The 19,491-nt window shown below is 33.8% G+C and overlaps 1 protein-coding gene across 4 annotated transcripts in view; it reads right to left on the minus strand.

The window, feature by feature from the left end:
• The window catches only part of LOC118265921 (diuretic hormone receptor), a 213,585-nt gene extending 194,382 nt beyond the window's left edge, over positions 1 to 19,203 (minus strand). For 2 of the 4 annotated variants that reach the window (XR_007705396.1, XM_050694638.1), the window contains exon 1: positions 18,996 to 19,202. The gene's annotated coding sequence lies outside the window, so the exon portion shown is untranslated. Of the gene's footprint in view, positions 1 to 18,995 lie in introns of all 4 variants that reach the window. The other 2 variants (XM_050694637.1, XM_050694635.1) reach the window with 1 other exon arrangement.
• Positions 19,204 to 19,491: the final 288 nt, after the last annotated feature.

Raw genomic sequence — 19,491 nt, forward strand, 5'->3', positions numbered from 1 at the left:
TTTCGGTTTTTCGAAAATTTCTCAGTGATAATACGGAGTCTGGAAATGTGGCCGGTATACGGCAATAGGCTCATCACATATGGGTCTTACAACATAAATTGTGTGAAATGTGGGTGTACATTGTACAGTGGCATTACGTGCCATGATGTGCACCTCTTCCTACCCCTTCGGGGATTAAAGGCGTGAAGTTATAATAAAAAAATAGATATATTTATCAGGAAAATTGGAAAATTGTGAAAGAGTTTAAAACTTTATATTAAACCTTTATTGCATCTCCATACCTATTAAAATTTCACTAATTAAGTTTAAACAGCTCTTCACAGAGCGTGTGTTCTTGAGAGGAGATCATGACGATGGAAAATACAGAAGAAGCTGCGTTAAGTTTTTGCATAATTTATTTATAACTTATGAACTCAACACAGGCTTTGAAGAAACAAGTTTTTGATGAACATACTACTTATAGCATAATTAATTTTAGTTAGATAAGTTTTGTGTTCAGAAAACAGAGGAGCTATTGTACAAAAAAAGTTGTTTTGTTAAGTGGCTATGATTTTTGAGGCTCTGTATTTAATACCGGTGTTGTATTTAAAACGTTTTTTCGTAAATATTTTTATATACAATAATTAGCTTCAGCCAGTGGCTTCAGCCGTGTTCCAGTGTGATAAAAACTCTATCACCCAAGTCAGCTCATACCCTGTCTGTTTACCAAATTTCATCAAAATCTATTCAGTAGTTTCAGCGTGATTGACGGACAAACATTCACATTTATAATATTAGTGTGATTTAGTATCAATTGGTTAGTATAATAATTTGGAGGTTACTGGTCAGTAACATAAGCGTAGCTTTTTAGATAGTCAAACACAATATTATGTACTCTGAATTTGTTACTATAGTATTAAATTATAATACCGTAGGTACTTAGTAACAATGTTTATCTATGCAATTAACTCATTACAGATAACCTCCATCTGTCGTAAGTTAAAAATATTATTGCATATTTTGAAAAAAATAGGAATATTCGAGAATGAAAAATCAAAATTAAGATTATTTCAAAATTGATCCGTGACCGTGTTATCGTATGCGGTGGTGTAATGCATTTCGTACATTGATATCATAATAATTATACAATTAATTTATTAAGCTGGTTATTTTTAACCGAATAGGTAGAATGTACTGACTGCCTCGTTGGCCGAGTGGTTGCAAGTTCGACTGCCGGGCAAGGTGTCTCGGGTTCGATTCCCGGGTCGGGCGAAGTATTACTGGGCTTTTTTCGGTTTTTCAAAAATTTCTCAGTGGTAGCACGGAGTCTGGAAATGTGCCCGGTATATGGCAATAGGCTCACCACCTATTACATGGGACTTACAACATAAATCGTGAAAAGTGGGTGTACACAGTGGCATTACGTGCCATAATGTGCACCTCTGCCTACCCCTTCGGGGATTAAAGGCGTAACGATACGATACGTACAATGTACACCCAGTTTTCACCATTAGTGTTATAAGTCCCATGTGACCCTTTTGCCATTACTGTGCACCTCTGTCTATCCCTATCGGGGATAAAAGGCATGACGTTCAAAAACTCACACTCCCTAGTATTCTCCCCTAAAAGCTCCTAAACTTAGCCAACAAAATTCATTAAGTACACATAGGTAATAGTAACAGTACTTCTGCTTATCCCAAAACAAGGAAAACAAATCTATTAAAAAAGAAATGAAAATCGCTCATCGCTGCTTTTTCATTTATTGTTTTGTAGTCCGTACATTTCGGTGCATCCAACGAAAATACTGCTGCAACGAATATTTGGAATGATATTAAAACCTTTTCGAGCATGCCTTAATATTAGTTTGCATCCGATCTACAGAGGTAAATGTCTAGGTATGTATACTTGTGTACATTTTTATTTCGTTTCGAAAATTTTTATGGATGATATATTAAAACACTTCTACAAATATCTTATATAAAGAAATTTAGGCTTAAAGATTCTATTAAAACATCATTCGAACTTGAGACGGGATATTTACCATGTTTTTTTATATCTATGAGATTCTGATATTTGAGCACTGTTGTAAGCGCCATGATCACAGATGAAAACGAGTATATGTGGATGTTTATGAGCAGACAATTCGGTCTACCCTCTTTCTAGTTCGTGTTTTGACAGTGACAGTACCGAAATATCGGAAACTCATAGACATAAATAAACATGGTTAATATCCCATCTGACGTTCTAATGATAATATTAGTGACCATGTCAGTTTAAAAACTTATAAATTAAGGACGTTATTTTTTGGTTCTGTACGGCTTTGTTTCATTATAATCTAATTTAGTATTGGTCAAATTGTTGACCATCCAAGCAAATAGTTTTAGTTATGATTAAAACCCTCACCCTTTATCTACCTCTATAATATCGATTGTAACTAACCCGATACGTGTTTCGCATAATTCTCTTCACCCAATTAAGCAAAAATAACAAGACAGGGCTACCTCGGTGAAATATTCATCCTCTTTATAGCAAGCTTGTATTGTTCTATTTTAGTATACTACCAAAAAGTTTATCTAAAATAGGTAAATGTTTGCTATGTTATAGTGCTAGTATTGTGTTACCTATCTGTATGTATAATATGTGTTCGCTTCTCTCTTGATTTATGTAGATTATAGACTATGCAAACTACTAGTCTAACAAAGCTAAAAGGAAAAATAAACGTGATTTGATATAGCATTTATCAATAATGCAATTAATCTTTGAGAGCTTCCAATTCATGGCTAATGTCACCATTAAAATTATTCACTGAAATCCCGTAAACGTTATAACAATATACTCTTTAGAAATTGAGTGTGTCTGTAACGAACTTTTAATTTTTTATTTTTCGCTATAATTTTTTATTTCACAGACTTTCACTCTTTAAGCTCTCTAAGGTTGACTGGTAGAGAATGCCATATGACATTAAATTCGCCTTATGTACCTACCATTATTTAATAATATTGTGTACATAAAAGATTAAATAAACAAATATACAGCAATACCTATTCATCAATACCTATATTGCAATACAAAGCGGCATTTAGCGGATATTGCAAACATTACGCGCGGCTGATAAATCTGTATAAACGTAACGATTAGTGAAATACGTCCAATGTTCATTTAGTCTCCCATGTTTATGTATTTATAGAACTGACATTTTGGATTGAATGGTTGGATTATTCATTAACGTAATTTATAAATGCATTTCGATATTTTGTTAATGATTTGGAATTAAATAAAATGAAGAATTTGGGTATGTATTTGCGTGTATATATATGTATGTATGTACTGTGTGTAACCATCGGGAAATGGGAGACAAGCATTGCTTAAAACGCTGACTAAACTGCGATCCCCAAACCGCTACGCAAGCGTGGGAAATATAGCAAGCCCCCTTCTTCTAAGAAGGCCTTTTTTGCAGCAGAAAACGTATTGTGCTGATAATGATGATGATGGTGAGTCTGATAATCGATTGAACAACAGAGCATTTTGTTTGGATGATATTTTCTTCAATATCTATAAAAAATGCAGATAATATGAGGAAGAAAATAGCTCATAAATACACACCATATTATACAAAACGAGTCCATAATAAAAACAACACTCCATCCCATATCACTTTGCTGACTAATCTCCTTGTGATCCCTTTCACTTGACATCAAACCCATAACAACAAGGAGTAAGTAATAACTATAAAATTCAAGCAAACAAAAAAGGGAAGACGCGCGCCATGGAAGCTTATCCACCAGAAAACGATAAGAGAAAAAATTGACACAAATTTTGAAAAAACTAAGTTTTCAAACCCAATTCTTTATCCGATGTGAAGATTGGACCTGTGACTTTACAGTTGACATATGCACTTGTACCTGCACCTATAAGGCAATCTGACCACAATCGGACCACGGCAGCCATTAGCCGGACAGTCAATAAAGTTATGAACATTGCTATATTACTTGGAAGTGAAATACTAAGCATTGCCTATAGCTATATAGCTATGTGTTAGTTCCTAAAACTTGCGGTTCTCAGGAATTGACTTCAAATAGACGGTGCAAATGGGGTTACCGTTTAATATTTTACGGTTTACTTGAAAAGTCGTATAACTTAATCAACGTTGGTTAACGCTAAATAACACAGTATATAACATGCTTTTAACTCCGTGATGGGTGGGCAGATGTGCATTATTTTTTACAGGATTTTTATTTAACTAGCAATTTTAGTTGTGTAGGTATGTCAATATGTGTGCGAAATGGAATCGTGCAACTAAATTTAGAAGCAAGTCTACCGATTTGGCTGAAATTTTGTTAACAAGTTGTGTTTGCATGGCCATAAATGCATATATTATAAAAGCTTGTTGTAAGGAAACGTATACAGAGGTATCTCGTATTTATTTCGTGATATAATTATGGTGTATGTGACAAAACCTCGGGCACAATTAAAATTTCTACATTGAGAACTTCTAAAGTCAAAATCCAACAACACTTTCTCCAACTGAAATCTACCCTAAACCTCAACATATTTATTTCCAAATAAATAAATACCACATAAAATACATAAATACGACCTTTTATTGTGAAAAGATGAAAGTACCTTTTAAAAGTGGCCTAAAAGCTATACAAGGTTTGGGGTTGCGTCGGTCGAACGTACCATTCTGAGGAGTGAGGAATTTGAACACTTGGCACGGGTTGCCAAGAAAATGGTAACAATATAGGGACCGGCCGGAGGGTTATAACTTGGCAGACAGACCAAGTATTGAGTATAACCCTCTAAATGAATGTGGGGTTTGTTATGACGAAAATAACACTGAGTGTTCATTTGTTTTTTTCTTATTTTGATATTCAGATTCTTTTTTTTGGAATGTGAATGAAAATGTCAGGATAGAGTGGTATAATTTTATCGCATTTAAAGACGGTTCACGCTGGTCTTCTAATATTGTTCACTAATCAATGCATGGTTAAGACGCAACTTAAGTTCTTTATAGTTTCTTCCGAATAAATTAACATAATGTACACTGCGTCTACAAATCCTAATTTATTGTGATATGTACGTTCAACGTTATTTTTCTTCTCCTCTAACAATATCTTGATTTATTTCGTTGCGGGATCCAAGACAGTCATTCATGACCCTGGGACGCGCTGGACTTCAATGTTCCGGTATTTTCATGGTTGTATCTACTGTAAATCCTGGCTTACAGGAGTCGTAACGGTATGGAAGGATGTGGCGGGCTAGTCCCATAACAAAATAAATGTACGTTAAACAGTAAGTGCGTAAAATACTAGAGGAAATACCAAGATAATAGAATAAAATATACAATATCATACGCACCTAATCAAAATAAACCTTCGAATACATTCGTATACATAGAGCCATTTTCGGGGTGCGAATATGAAGCAATACTGTCAGTTATTTATCACTTTGTTAGAAGGGTCAATGTTTTTCCTTATATGACGGGTATGAACCAAAGTTTTCCTGGAAACTGACAAAGATATAATATCCGACTATTAAGTCTCTGAGAGTGAATAAAGAAATAAAGATGGTAGCTTGTCGTCCAGAAAATGGGATCAAATTCTATAAGACAACTTTTTCCTTCTACTCTTGTCAAGTTGATTGGTTTATTTGGTGTTTTGATTGGCTGTTTTGTTGGTTTGAGAACTTACACCATCGTAGACCATGATGTCTTGCTTGGAAACATATTCTAGCAAGTAAGCGGGATGTCGGCCTCGCCGTCATTAAAAGGGAATAAAGCCATTGGTCCTATATTAGGTGGTTATTTTTAGGACAAAGTTATGTAAAAGATTATTTTTAACCGAAGCCAATTTCGAACAACTTATTAACTATCAATGAGAATCAATAACCAATTTTCGTTAACCTAAAAGCTCTCATAATGTCGTCAAATTATGATTGGACGACTATTAATTCGATACGCTATGTATCAATACGCGTCGAAAAATAGACATAGAATGAAATTAATATCGAAAAACAATTGAAAATGGTTTTAGGTGTAATCAATCATATGGTCTAACAGCTTGACGTATCCAGCCTGCGTCAGAGCTTGCATGTTTGTACTATATTTTTATGGGGCATCAAAATGTGTGGTCTGAAGCACGTAGGCATAGCCAAACATTGTGAAATTGCTTCGATGTTACTGGAAAAATCTGGTTTCTTGTGACCGATGAGGTGTTTTCGAGCAAAAGTGTCTTTTATTCCAATAAAGCGTTCATAAATTCATTTTATCAACGCATTTTAAAGCTTGGAAAAGTCATTTTAAGTTCGGAGTCAGAAAATATTGAGATATGGTCTGGGTCCTGTGTGTGGATCTCTTGATTACGGTTCTTAAATTATGTTGATGTATGACGATTATTATGGGTAAGTTAAAAGAGAAATAAAACGAAATTATATCACATATGAAACGTCGACTTACGACCAAATCTGGTTAAGAATAATAAACACTTATGAAAAAGGAAAATAAAATATCTTTCTTTTCCCTTGGAACGAAAGTGACGACGGTGGGATAATATATGTGGTTCATTTTACTCACTACGGCATCTTAGATGAGCAGGCAATTTTGCACGGTCATTGACCCTTCACCAATTTGATACAGGAACAGTGTCCTAGTTCCTTTTTTCTTCTTGTTTGTATGAATGAAAATGTTAGTGCCATTTGGAAATTAACTTCACACAGTATGTGGGCACTTAAGGACCAAAATTGGGCAATAGTACTCAAACTGAAGTTGAATGGGTATTTGGCCTAATTAATTTGAGTCAAGTAGGTGGAAAGTTCGCTGGTGACGTCATAAGCTTTGTAAATCCTGCGGCTATGTAGACAAAGGGATCCGTTCGGTTTAGTTTAGGGGTGACGTCAGAATTCTGAGAGGATAATTCCTAATACGGATAAAATGTTTTGTAACTGTTTACTATTTTGAGGAGAAGAAAGGTTTTACGGCTATTGATGGTTTACAGAAAGTTTTGTTTTTGTTTTTGTTGCTTTAATGAATTAATAAAAAAAATATACACAGTTTAAGAAAACTGGCTTCCATAACCAAGCAGTCTAAAAATACACGCACAATATGTACATTCTTAATCCATTCTAAACATGCTTTAGATTCTGTTGTGCACTGAGACTGTCATCATTTGTTTTTTAATGCTAATATTTCAGAACGCACCGTTTCATAATAAGAAAGAGAAAGAGGATAAGCGTAAAGTTCCTTAACAAAAACATTTATAACGTCAGTTGGTAAGTAGGTATTTTGTAAAGGATTTTTTTTTAATTCGTTTATTCACATAATACAAACATATAAAAATACATACAAAAATCGCCAAACTGTGAGCCAGTTTGTTGGCGATAATGGCGCTCTTTAATTTACAATTCTTATATCCTTTATAATTATTATTATGTACTTATCTTATTTAAAACATACATATACTTGATCCATAGCTAATGAGAAACCGCCAGGACTACACGGAAACGTTATTACATAGCGTCGTGCTAATGTCGACCATAACTGTGTAAGTACAGCAGCCGTTTAGGGGTTTTGTGGGGAAATCCGCCCGGAATCTGATGATCAAAATTCCTCTACATTTCTCTTCGTAATTAACAAGAATAGAGTATAAGATATACAATTTGTTGTGCGGCTTTTGTTTGATTAATTCGTTTGGTAAAGGCAGATATGAATAGGCTATTTTTCTACTACATAGTAGTAGAGGTAACTACCCAATTATATGTGTATTTGTCACGTATTTGTTTAATACCTATTGGGTACACCGCAAAAAATCCTACATAAGGGCAGTTAGAAATGTACACTTTAATGTACACAAAAATAAAGATACATAAGGCAGACTAAATACTATTACGGTATTTCTCTCACACAACTAAGTTGGCGAAACTAGGGTATGTAAATAACGGTAAAATTAAAAACATATTAGGTATAAACCAATATTGTAACTATCTATACATACTTTCATATATTATTTTTATTTTCATAGGTAAACTGAACAGTTTTCTTTTGTATAAAAAGTAGTCTTTAGATTCTAAAAATAAAAGAATGAAAACACATCAAACTTTTTATTATTCCAGGTAAATAACACTTACGAATGTTTATTTTATTGCCACTATAAAATACATTTTTGATCTAAATATTTTATTGGGACGGAAACTCATGAATTTCTTGGCATTTTAATAGAAACTGTTTCTGAGAATAACGTCGATTCACCTACATAGAGATTATTAAAAAATATTTAACCCTATCACATGAAAATGGCTGTAGAGATCGGCATTAAATTTGGAACAGGCGCTACTACTGACAAATTTTCGATAAAACCGAAATAAAATCCAGCAAACAGCAATATTTTGCTTGTTGTAGGAGTCGAACCCGAGATCCCTTGCCCGGTAGTCGCACTTGCGACCCCTCGGCTAACTAGGTAGTCTGCCAGGCAAACTGAATAATACCCACATACTATGTATGTATATAACAATATGTATGTATGTAGGTATGTTATTCACATTTCAGCACTAACAACTAATAATGAAGCTAAATATTGGAATGTGGTATTTCTATACTTCTATTAATACAATACATTATTTAAATAATCTAGATACGGGTAACTATGTAAGCTAGTGTTGCAATTTGCAAATATAATAGATTATATTGATGGGGCGGTGTTTTGGCTTGCAGCCAACTAGGGACCGCTCTGTAGCTTTTCATAGTGGCTTCATCAAGGGAGAGATTGTTGATTTTACTTCTACATACAATATGGCTTCAAAAGGAAATATTCTATTTATTTGTTATTTATTGACTGCTTCGTTAGTCGAGTGGTTTTAAGTGCGACTATTGCGCAAGCTATTGTAAACATTTTGTAAAAGAGTAACGAATGGAGTTTCTTTCTCGTTCTTCTCTATTCGAAGCTACACTTTGGAACGAGCACCTATCTTCACTGACAGACAGACTATCATAATTTGATTTTTTTACTAGTTGATATTTCAAAAGTCAATCTATTATACCTTTGTCGTAGTACGCAATTATATTGTGTTCCATAGTCTGCCTACTTCCATGGGACACAGCTGATGTATGTTTGCATGTTTCTAAAAGGCCCTCATTTCTATCCAATGATAAATACATCATGATTACGTGGCGATATGTAATTTACTCCGGCTAATTAGATTAGAGAGCTAACGCGACACTATTTATTGCTTTTAACATAATAATTACTCAATAATTAGTTCAACCGTTAATTCATTAACATAGCAAAGTGATTAAACTTTTATATTCGACGTTAAATTTTCTATTTGTTTTGTCATTCGTATTTAAAAGTAGGTTACTGTTGATAACACATTATGTAGGTGTTGAAAATTGTTTGCTATATGGTGAGTTTTGTTTTTCAGTTTATATAACTTTATATGGTAGGTTAGGCTATATTCTGGAGCTGCATAGTACCTAGCGGGGTTATTGGGGCTCCGGCTCAAAAAGCAGATGTAGGAACGGGGTGGTTTTTAGTCAGTAAGAGTCTGGCACTCTCTCTTGCCTCGCCCAAGGCGGGAGAAGTCATTGTATGATTTTCCCCCCTCAAAAAAGAGGCTAAGCTATATGGCAAAGTAAAGGTAAATTCATTACTGAAAACAATACTTTAGTAAAGGTATATAAGCCACAAGCAGGCTATAATTTTAGTTAACTAATAGACGTAGTTTTTACCTGGAACCTTTCACATATCTAATGAGTATATCTTATTATAGTGAAAAATGCATTATTCTACAAAGTCGAGGTATAAACAATGTTTTAATAAAGAAGCATGTATTTACTGAATGAATAAAATATAACGTCAAAACCTATCATTACGGCGAGAGTCAAACTTCATACCCTTAAGGGTTGTTGATGGGGAGTGAGAATTCAACAGTGCGTGTCGTGTCCGTTCCGGCTATCGAACCTGTGACCCAGATACACACAACGATAGATTCTCAAGATAAAGTTATTTGTACTGAGGACTGCCTTGTTTGTCTAATGGTTAGGACTATTTGTTGTATTTGATTCCTGAGTAAAGAAAGGTGTACATATTTTCTTTTAAAAAGATAAGTACTATAGAATTTTCAAATTTTCTTGACATTTCCAATCAAATACATTTGGACATGATCGCTAGTCCCAAAAACAAGCATTTGTGGATATCATAAGGAATTGTACCGTGCGGAAATCGATTCCGCAATACGTCTTACAGTAGCCGAGATTTTGACACATAGTTATTTCGGACTGTACCATTGTTATCATTAGAAAGATGTCTTTGACTGAACAAAGGCTCAATAGTAGTTCAAATTTCTACAAATATAGCTTTTGTTTCTATAAACCCTGTACAGGGTTAAGAAAAGATATGCCTAAAGACATTTTGTTAGTCTTGTGTGTTATTTTCTTTTAATGAATTTGGTTTCATGTAATTTCTTACATGGGCAGTTAAATAAATGTTAATATGTGACTTTTGTTTGGTTATCAGTAATCATAATCATACAAATATTTTTAATATATCAAGACGAGTTAATGTAAGAAAGTAGAATTATTAATTTGAAAGCGCAAGTCAAATAAAATCTATATATTAATACGTGAAGCAAAAACTTTGTAATTCTTTTTACGAAAATTGCGCGGACGTAGGAGCATAAAATTTGGTACACTTATAGTTTATGTGTAGGAGAAGTGCATAGCGCTAATATTTTTCAAAAATAATGCTTATAAAGTACATTAAATCAATAAATAAAACATTACACACACATGCATAGTATCTGATCGTATTTGACAAAACGTCAAAATCGATAGATATTGCGATGATATTCTCACGTCTCATATGAAAAGAGTTTTATAAAAGAGTTTGAGTTAAATAAAAATTATCCTTCAACGTACGTTAAGTGGTATTGTAAATTAAATCATATATGGTCGAATTTCGGCCACTAGGCGACCACTAGTAATTATAAATCCATGAATTGAAAAACAAATCCTTCAACCTACAATCGAAAACAGTCCAGTAAAACGTGACACAACTATCTACTTATAAAAAACAAAATAAAACAATCCACATATCTATACATTTAAAAATATATTTATACAAAAATAAAACAAATAAAAAAAACCTATCATTTGAATGTCTACAAATGTCAAGACCGCGGGAATATCTTTGCAGTTTGAGTGATAAACTCTGGCCCCGATTGGACGATTTTATGACATAAGCGATGTACAGATATCTAACAGACACTCCAGATGTAACGTAATTACTTGTATACTAGTTAATCTCACATGGTTTCATCCACTGCTCGGCTCCTATTGATCGCAGCATGATGTTTTATAGCCTATATCAGACTCTATCTCTTCAACTATCTCCACTCAAAAAATCACGTCAATTCGTAGCTCCGTTTTGCCGTGAAAGACGGACAAACAAAAAGGCAGTCACATTTATAGTATTACTATACTATGTATATTATACTGGATATGTATTACGGTATAACATAAAGTGTACTGATAATATAATCCGATAGATTAATTAATTAAAACCTTGTGGACCGTGACGATAATAATTCTTTGTGAAAGTGTAAGTTGATACTAAGTGGGTATATGGGTTTAGAGGTGATAAAACTTGTAATAAAAAATCCAACGTTTAACTTTAATTTTTATCCTGAAGGAGTAGGCAGAGGTGCACATTACGGCACGTAATGCCGCTATACAATGGAACATCCAGTTTTCACCATTTGTGTTATAAGTCCCATGTGATGAGCGTATTGCCATATACTGGGCACAATTCTTGACTTCGTGCTACTACTGAGAAATTTTCGAAAAACCTAAAAAGCCCAGTAATGTATACTTAGTTACCCAGTGCAGTATTATATTTGAAACTACGTCTGTGCAAGTTTGTTACGTTTTACTGCCTAACCACAAGATCACTTCAAAGCAACAGATGAAAACTGATCTGTTTTGAATTTAAGTGGAGGTCGAAAATTAGTTTTGTTTTAGTTCATAAAAGAATAAGAAAACATATTTTAAACAATATAATAATAATTAGTGTCCAAATTAAATTCAAATTCTACTACATAGATAGATTGTTCTTCCCTTAGTACGAGTTTGCTTTACGTTTAACAAAATCGAAACGAGAGGCGCGTTCTAATTGAAAAGAGATCTGATAGGTTGGTTCATTCGAGCCAGCCAATCAGAGCGCCGAATTTTGCGCTCTCGTTGAACGTAAAACGAACTCGTACTAAATTCTCAGATCGATTTTACAAAAAATATTTTCATTGGAAGTATCCAAATCCTTTAAAAATTGCTACAAAATTAAAATTAAATACCCGTATACTAGGTATATATCCTGTCCCAAAAAGCACTCGGAATGTCAAAGTTTGATATATGGACACATGTTACGCATGTCAAGAATCGGAAATTTAGAAGCTGAAATTAATGTTGATACATTGTATACCGCTAACAGGTGATACAATGATTTATGACATAACACCCTTTTTTAGATTGAATTTTGGTGCTTCACATTTTACAAACGTTATGGATAACAGTTATTTTTCAGTAACGTTATAACGTAAAATATGTTAATAGTACATGGAAGTAATTTGATTTTACATAGACAATGAGTTTATCTTCAATTAAAATATCCTAATATCATTTAATCGGTTATTTTATTCTCAATTCGGTCTTAAAATATTGTTTTTTTCTCTTTTCAGAGTGATGTATGCGTTATAGATGAAATTCTTCGCTGAAAGTGTAACTGTCCATAAGGAAAGGAACATAAAAATCATCTGGTTATTGTTATTCACTACATGCACTAAACGTTTATTCATAGTTTTAGCATAAAATAATGTATTAAAACGTTTGTTACATAATCTTACTATCTTACGAAAGTTTGTGAGTTTACATGTATATTTGTTACTCAATCCACGTCAAAACGGCTGAAGGAATCGGTATGAAATTTGGAACAGTGATACATTATGGTCCAGAATAACACTCATAGGGTACATTTTACCCACCACAGATGGGGCCCTATAGGGCTGATGCCCGATCTGGAGCTGCGGACAACGTAGAAGGTTACCGGGGCTCCGGCTCAAAGCAGGAGAAGGAACGGGGTGGTTTTTAGTCAGTAAGAGTCTGACACTCTCTCCCGCCTCACCCAAGCCGGGAGAAGTCATTGGATGATTTTCCCCCTCAAAAGAAAGGGAACATTTTACCCCACGGGAACGCGGGCGAAACTACGGACATACGCTAGTAAATAATATACGTTAGAGAATTTGCTCGCATGTAAATGGAACTAGATAGTGTAATTGCATTTACCAGTTCTGATTCTCGAGAAACTGTTGTGTTAGGTACCAAATGTTAAGTTACGATATAATAATGTTCTGTTGTGCAGCATTGGAGCATTGAAGCGATTTTAAGGCAGAATTTTATGTTTTGTGATAAGGGATTAGAGAATAACATAGGATATTTATTTTTCTTTTGATCATTGATTTGAACCATGTAACAGTTTAATTATTATGTTATCGGCTTATTCACGTAACTGTTTGATGAGGAATTCTACTAGTTTCAAGGCATGTTAGAGGCTCATATTCATCGTGTGTCGCGGAATGATGCTCATGAATATGAGCCTCTTGCATGGCTTAAAACGAGTTCCTCGTCAAACATTTACGTGAGTAAGCCGATAACATAATAATTAATATAACATGTAATAGTTATAAACACAAAACATTGTCTTTAGATATTACTATAACATATTGAGGTCGAGAAATCCGTTCTACGAGTGTTTCACTTGTTTGGCCTTCAGGACATATTGGAAACAAAAACAAACGATTTTCATAAACCCAAATAAACACAACATCATAAGTCACGCTTAATTATATTTTTATCCGTAAAGGGGAATCCGGAAAAACCTCATGGAGCCTTTTCGCCTGGGGTGGATGAAAGAGACTGGTAGACTCTTACTGACTAAAACCCACCCCAGTGTCGGTCTCACACGTGGGTACAAAGGTACGGGAAACGAAATTCTTCCGCAAGAATTATCCGTAAAGCTATGTTATATTTAAATAGGTACACAGTAAAGGGTTACCCACGACTTCAATCGCGTGGTGAAAGGAAAAATATATATCCCATCTCGCTTACTACTCCCTTAATAAAATTATCTTTAGACACCAAAATGAGTATTATAGCGTTTTAAATTAATTTAGGAACTATTATATATCTTCTAAATATAATCAAAACGATACTTACATAGAGTAACATCTACAGTCTACACACATGAAATACATAAATTTCCCACATAATAATAATTTGGTTTCCCAACTCACGAAGCACTAAAGAAACATGTTGACATGACCATCTGTATCCAACTTGTATCAAAAGACGCGGACTTCCAAACAGTATGGCCGAGCTGACACATTTAAACTTTGGGATCACAACATGTCTGCGTAGTGACTTGTTTATGTTGTTGTTTATTTGTGAATATTCTTAATGTAAAGTCTATTCGATATAAGTTCTTATTTTTTTGTACGTCTCTATGAAATTATATGTTCACTTGATCTGAGTGAGCTAGGCATGTCAGAAATCTGTAATTGTGAAACTAACTCTGTGTGTAGCAAGAAATAATCATTTAACTAATTTTAAAGACAAAGCAGCAATCAGAGTATTAGATTATGCATAACAATATTTAGTATTCGTCAAGATTTATTTACTTTCATCGAATTAGAAAATCATAAAAAGACACTATAGTAACCTAAGTTAGATCACGCTGTCTGTATACCAAATTTCATCAAAATCCGTTCAGTAGTTTCAGCATGATTGACAGACAAAAATCTAAACAAACTTTCACATTTATAATACTAGTGTTATAGTAACTAACATCTTCAAATTCCCTCTATAGAACAACAGAGGCGCAATATACAGTATGTCGCAACATGAAACAGGCCGCTAGTAGGTACACATTTTTAAAGACTAACCAATAACGAATGGTGTGACACTTGTAATAGGGAAGCAACCCATTATTCCATGTACCATGGAGTAGTCTTTAACACGACAAATCTTGAGCACATCTTGAAATATCTAGTAGGAAGCCGGAATGGTTTCTACTGATTGCTCTGTCCTGTTAATCCAACGTTAATGTTACGATTTGCTTCTGTGTACCTAATTTCATTTATGTAAATAGTATTAAAGTATCTATTTGTATGTATGAATAGATGATACGATGAGATGGGTAGAAATTGTAGAAGCTATATATAATCATATCTATAGATAGATTCTCTCTAATTTTAAATTGTATGCCATCAAAAATATTTAGAAGTAAATTAATATAATTATGTGCTTGCGCTAGGGTGAAATAAATCTTGACCAATGAGATGTTAGTTTAATATGATCCGTTTTAGGTACATTCAATTAATATCTAATTGTTTTAGTTGGTTTCGAGTTTGGTAAGTATTAGGGGAAAAATTATAAATTGACCTATGTCCAGCAATGGACGAGACCAGGCTGATGATAATGATGAAGGGAAAAAATTCGGTAAATCTTCGTTTACGATCGGTTCTTAGTAAATTATGTCAAAGAGCAAGCTGAAAAATATGAAAAGAGTGACTACAAACAAACGAAGATACACTTTTCCTACACAATCGGTGATTAAGCGTGGTATATACTATGTAACGATTTTAATTAATTAGATACTAGCTTATGCTAGCGGCTTCGTCTGCGTTCACGTGGAAGAAAAAGTATTCTATCATCTAATTCAGCTCATACCTAGCCTGATGTGTATAGTTTTCTATTACATCTAGATAAACGTATCAACACCTAGTATTTCCAAAGCTATATTCCACTTGACTATAAGCATTTGATAGGACAAGGACGCTAGTCTACGCAACGATTCATTTCCTTGAGAAGACTGTAACGTAATGATAATATAATCAGCTGTTAGTGCCTATATCTCCACACATAAGTACGTGGTCAGCTCATTAATATCATATTTATATGTATTTATGTACCTATGTTGCTCTTATGTTTGTTTATTTCGAAAGGTGTGTGCGTAAACACGTGCGTACGAGTTGCAGTGTATGTTTAGAAATATCTCTAGTAATTTAATTGAGATTTAATTATAGATTTGTTAAAGAAAATTTATGTTTTGATTATGAATATGCTTACCGGTTTACCTTAAAACATGTTACATACATGTTTAAAGTTGTTACATACATATATTATTTATAAAGATACCTATATTAAAAAGATGTGAATGTAAAGTTATAAAAAGTGCAATAAAGTTTCATTGCTTTGCTAGTCTACTCATCAGCCGTAAATGCGACCACAAAACTAATTATTACTGCTTCGTAAAATTCTACGCGCTTCGCTACCCCGAATCTAATCAAGAAAGACCGAGGAAAAGGAAAAATTAAATAACAATATCAATTTTCAATCCACCTCAACGCATTAGCCAGCCCAGTGCCCAACTGAGTAGGTAATAAACTGTGCCCACAAAGTGGTGACAGTATAAAATAAGGTGTGGTTATTTCAATAAGTAACTTTATTGTATCGTCGCAGGGAAGTACTTGGGTTAACGAGCTCTGGGCTCGTTTTATAGCCATTTTTACGGTGTAGTGCCACACTAGGTCCGCTTACTCACACGTATCTTTAGTAGAACACATAATGTTTTAATAGAATGATGGAGATTGATCGTAAAATGATTTGATAAGTGAAGTGAATTGTAAACAACGTTTTGCTAGTGTGGGTGATTTGGCTAGACATGCGATGTTAGTACTAGTACTAGATTGTATTTGTATTAATCATAAATGTAGTATATTAGTATTGTAAGAAATTTTATAATGAGTTCAGAGCACAATTCAAAACTCAGCATTTTTGTACATATAACTCTACATAGCACACTTCGGAGCTGCAGACTACGTAGCGGGTTTACCGGGGCTTCGGCTCGAAAAGCAGGAGTAGGAACGGGGTGGTTTTTAGTCAGTTAGAGTCTGACGCTCCCTCTCGCCTCGCTCAAGGCGGGAGAAGTCATTGGATGATTTTCCTCCCACAAAAAAGCATAGCACACTTTTTGCTGAAAAATTATCACATAATCGATCAATAGAGCACTACTTGTTAGATGCAATTCCATTAAGTCGATATATGAGTAAAAATATGAGATAAGTACGATAATTGTAACTAGACAATACAATAAAACAACCTTACGATACTTCCTTTAATAACCACATCGTAATGCATACGTAATTTAATTTGTTTAACTATCAATAAAACTCAGCTTACACAACGACAACACGTACTTAATGAGGATGTCATTCTGCAGGCATACGTCATTAGGATAAAAACGATCAATATAATTAATATTCTAAAATTAATTAGTTATAAAATCTTATTTACCTGCCCCCTTTAAAAGGAGATCTTTGAATCTTTTGAATACGACATAAAATTTTACACCATCATCATCCCATATATGTGGTATATACTACTCTATATATGGCATTCCCAAATAATTCTAGCTTAGTACAATGCTTGTCCTTGGGCAGTAACTGGTGGGTACAATCTCAGACTGAATTGGTACATTGGTTCTAGACATTGTCCAGTCGAGTTGGCCAATTCTGAGCCAAGATGTGATGACCTACGCTGACCATTTTAGGAGCTATTATCATTTATCACTTCATAACAAGGCGAGAAAATATTGTCTTTATTGTGTGTGACAATGATTGTAAAATGGAGGGATAAAAGATTGAAAGTTCTTATGTATTTATTATGTACTTTAAGATATAATAATAGTTACTTGTATAGTGAACTGTACTGTATTCTACTAACTGTGGTATTCAAAGGAGGATGAGAAAAAGTGTTCTATACTGCTTGTAAAGTTTGTATTTAGGCATACAAAGTAAAACAAATTAATTGATATAACAATAACATTACAAACGTTTAAAAAATTGATAAGAGTAACATCTTAACTAGAGACTGACAAATGAAATAACTAGTTTAAATAAATCAACGATAATATCTAAGAAAATAATACCAAACTGTTAAAAATATTATTGTCTTCGAATACATTTATTCAAAAAGTCATTTATTACGGGAACGCGACTGAAGATGCGGGTTAAATCTATTTAATATCCCAGGCCACATGTATGTCTAGGTCATAGAAAGAAAACCAGTCTCCATTGATATTAAACATAAACTTATAGCTATAAGACAAATCTACATAATACCTAGCAATTTCCCATTCGAGGAAATCGCCATAGTTTTCCAAACAGTTGATGGAAAATTGTCCTATTTATGTATCTACGTTATATACTTAATGTGAGAAAATTCGGTCCCATCGCTTTCTCCATTAAACACATCCTCTAATCCAACATCATAACTTTTCCATATAAAAGTTTAGACCTGTGAACAACTTTCTAATAAATACCGTACCGTACTAAGTTTGACTCAATTTACTAAGTTTCTCATAGAATTTCTGGCCAAATTAATGGGCTATCAATTTATTGCCTGTGACACTTTCCTTTCCTGTTATAGGTCCATATTATTAGTTTGTTATATTTAGATGTGAAGACCGAAATAGTGTGTAGTATCCTCCATTAGGGAATCTTCTCATTGATAATTTCTGCCATCAATGATTTTTACTATATTGCATCATGCAATCATCAACGCTTATTATACATTGTTATCAAATGATAGTTTTATGAGTGTGTAAGCTATATGATTAATTTTATTGTTTATCCGGCGCCTACCTAGTGCATTAGAAAAGCAATAACCCATTGTTACAATACAATGCCAACTAAATACAACTCGTATTATAATCTACTTACATAACAGTTTTGATTGTACAAATGATTTGGACGTTTTTTAATCAATTTTCACACATCCTCAAATAGTGATGAGGCTATTAATCTTAGTATTAACAAATTGAACAAACATCTCGGCGCGGGGTCACTCGATAACAAGTCTGATTCGATAGTCGGATGTTTCAAGATTCAAAGACAAAATTACATAAACAATTGTTTACCTTAAAAGTTTAAAATGTCCATGGCACTGAGTAAACTTTTTGGGAACAACACTGTCACTCACTGTTCACTTGTTGTTAATTGTTTTTATGTTTGTTTTTACTGAGTTAGTACCGCGATGTAGTTTGCAAGTTTGCGTAGACCGTGTGTGTAGCGGAGAGCGGGACGCGCACGGCCGCTTTCCGTGAGCGTTCGAATTGCACTGAGACGTATACACTCGTCGCACAGGGGTTTCACTGGCCGTTCGCCCCTTTGCACAAAATTTCCACCTTCTGTTTTCTTTTCTTTAATCGGGAAAATTGTTTGATTATGTTCAGATTAAATGGTGGCTAATTTGATAGTTTATTGAAGTGAAATTGTTTTTAAGAAACGTAGATATTGTTTTATCTATTTCACACTATTTACATGTGTTTAGTTTTAGGTAATACTGATTTAAATTAATTTTTGTTTACAATTTTCGTCTCATTTTCGTGTCACGCGGTGGAAATTAATTTAAAC

This window comes from Spodoptera frugiperda, chromosome 7 (genome assembly GCF_023101765.2).
Source record: "Spodoptera frugiperda isolate SF20-4 chromosome 7, AGI-APGP_CSIRO_Sfru_2.0, whole genome shotgun sequence".
NCBI lineage: Eukaryota > Metazoa > Arthropoda > Insecta > Lepidoptera > Noctuidae > Spodoptera > Spodoptera frugiperda.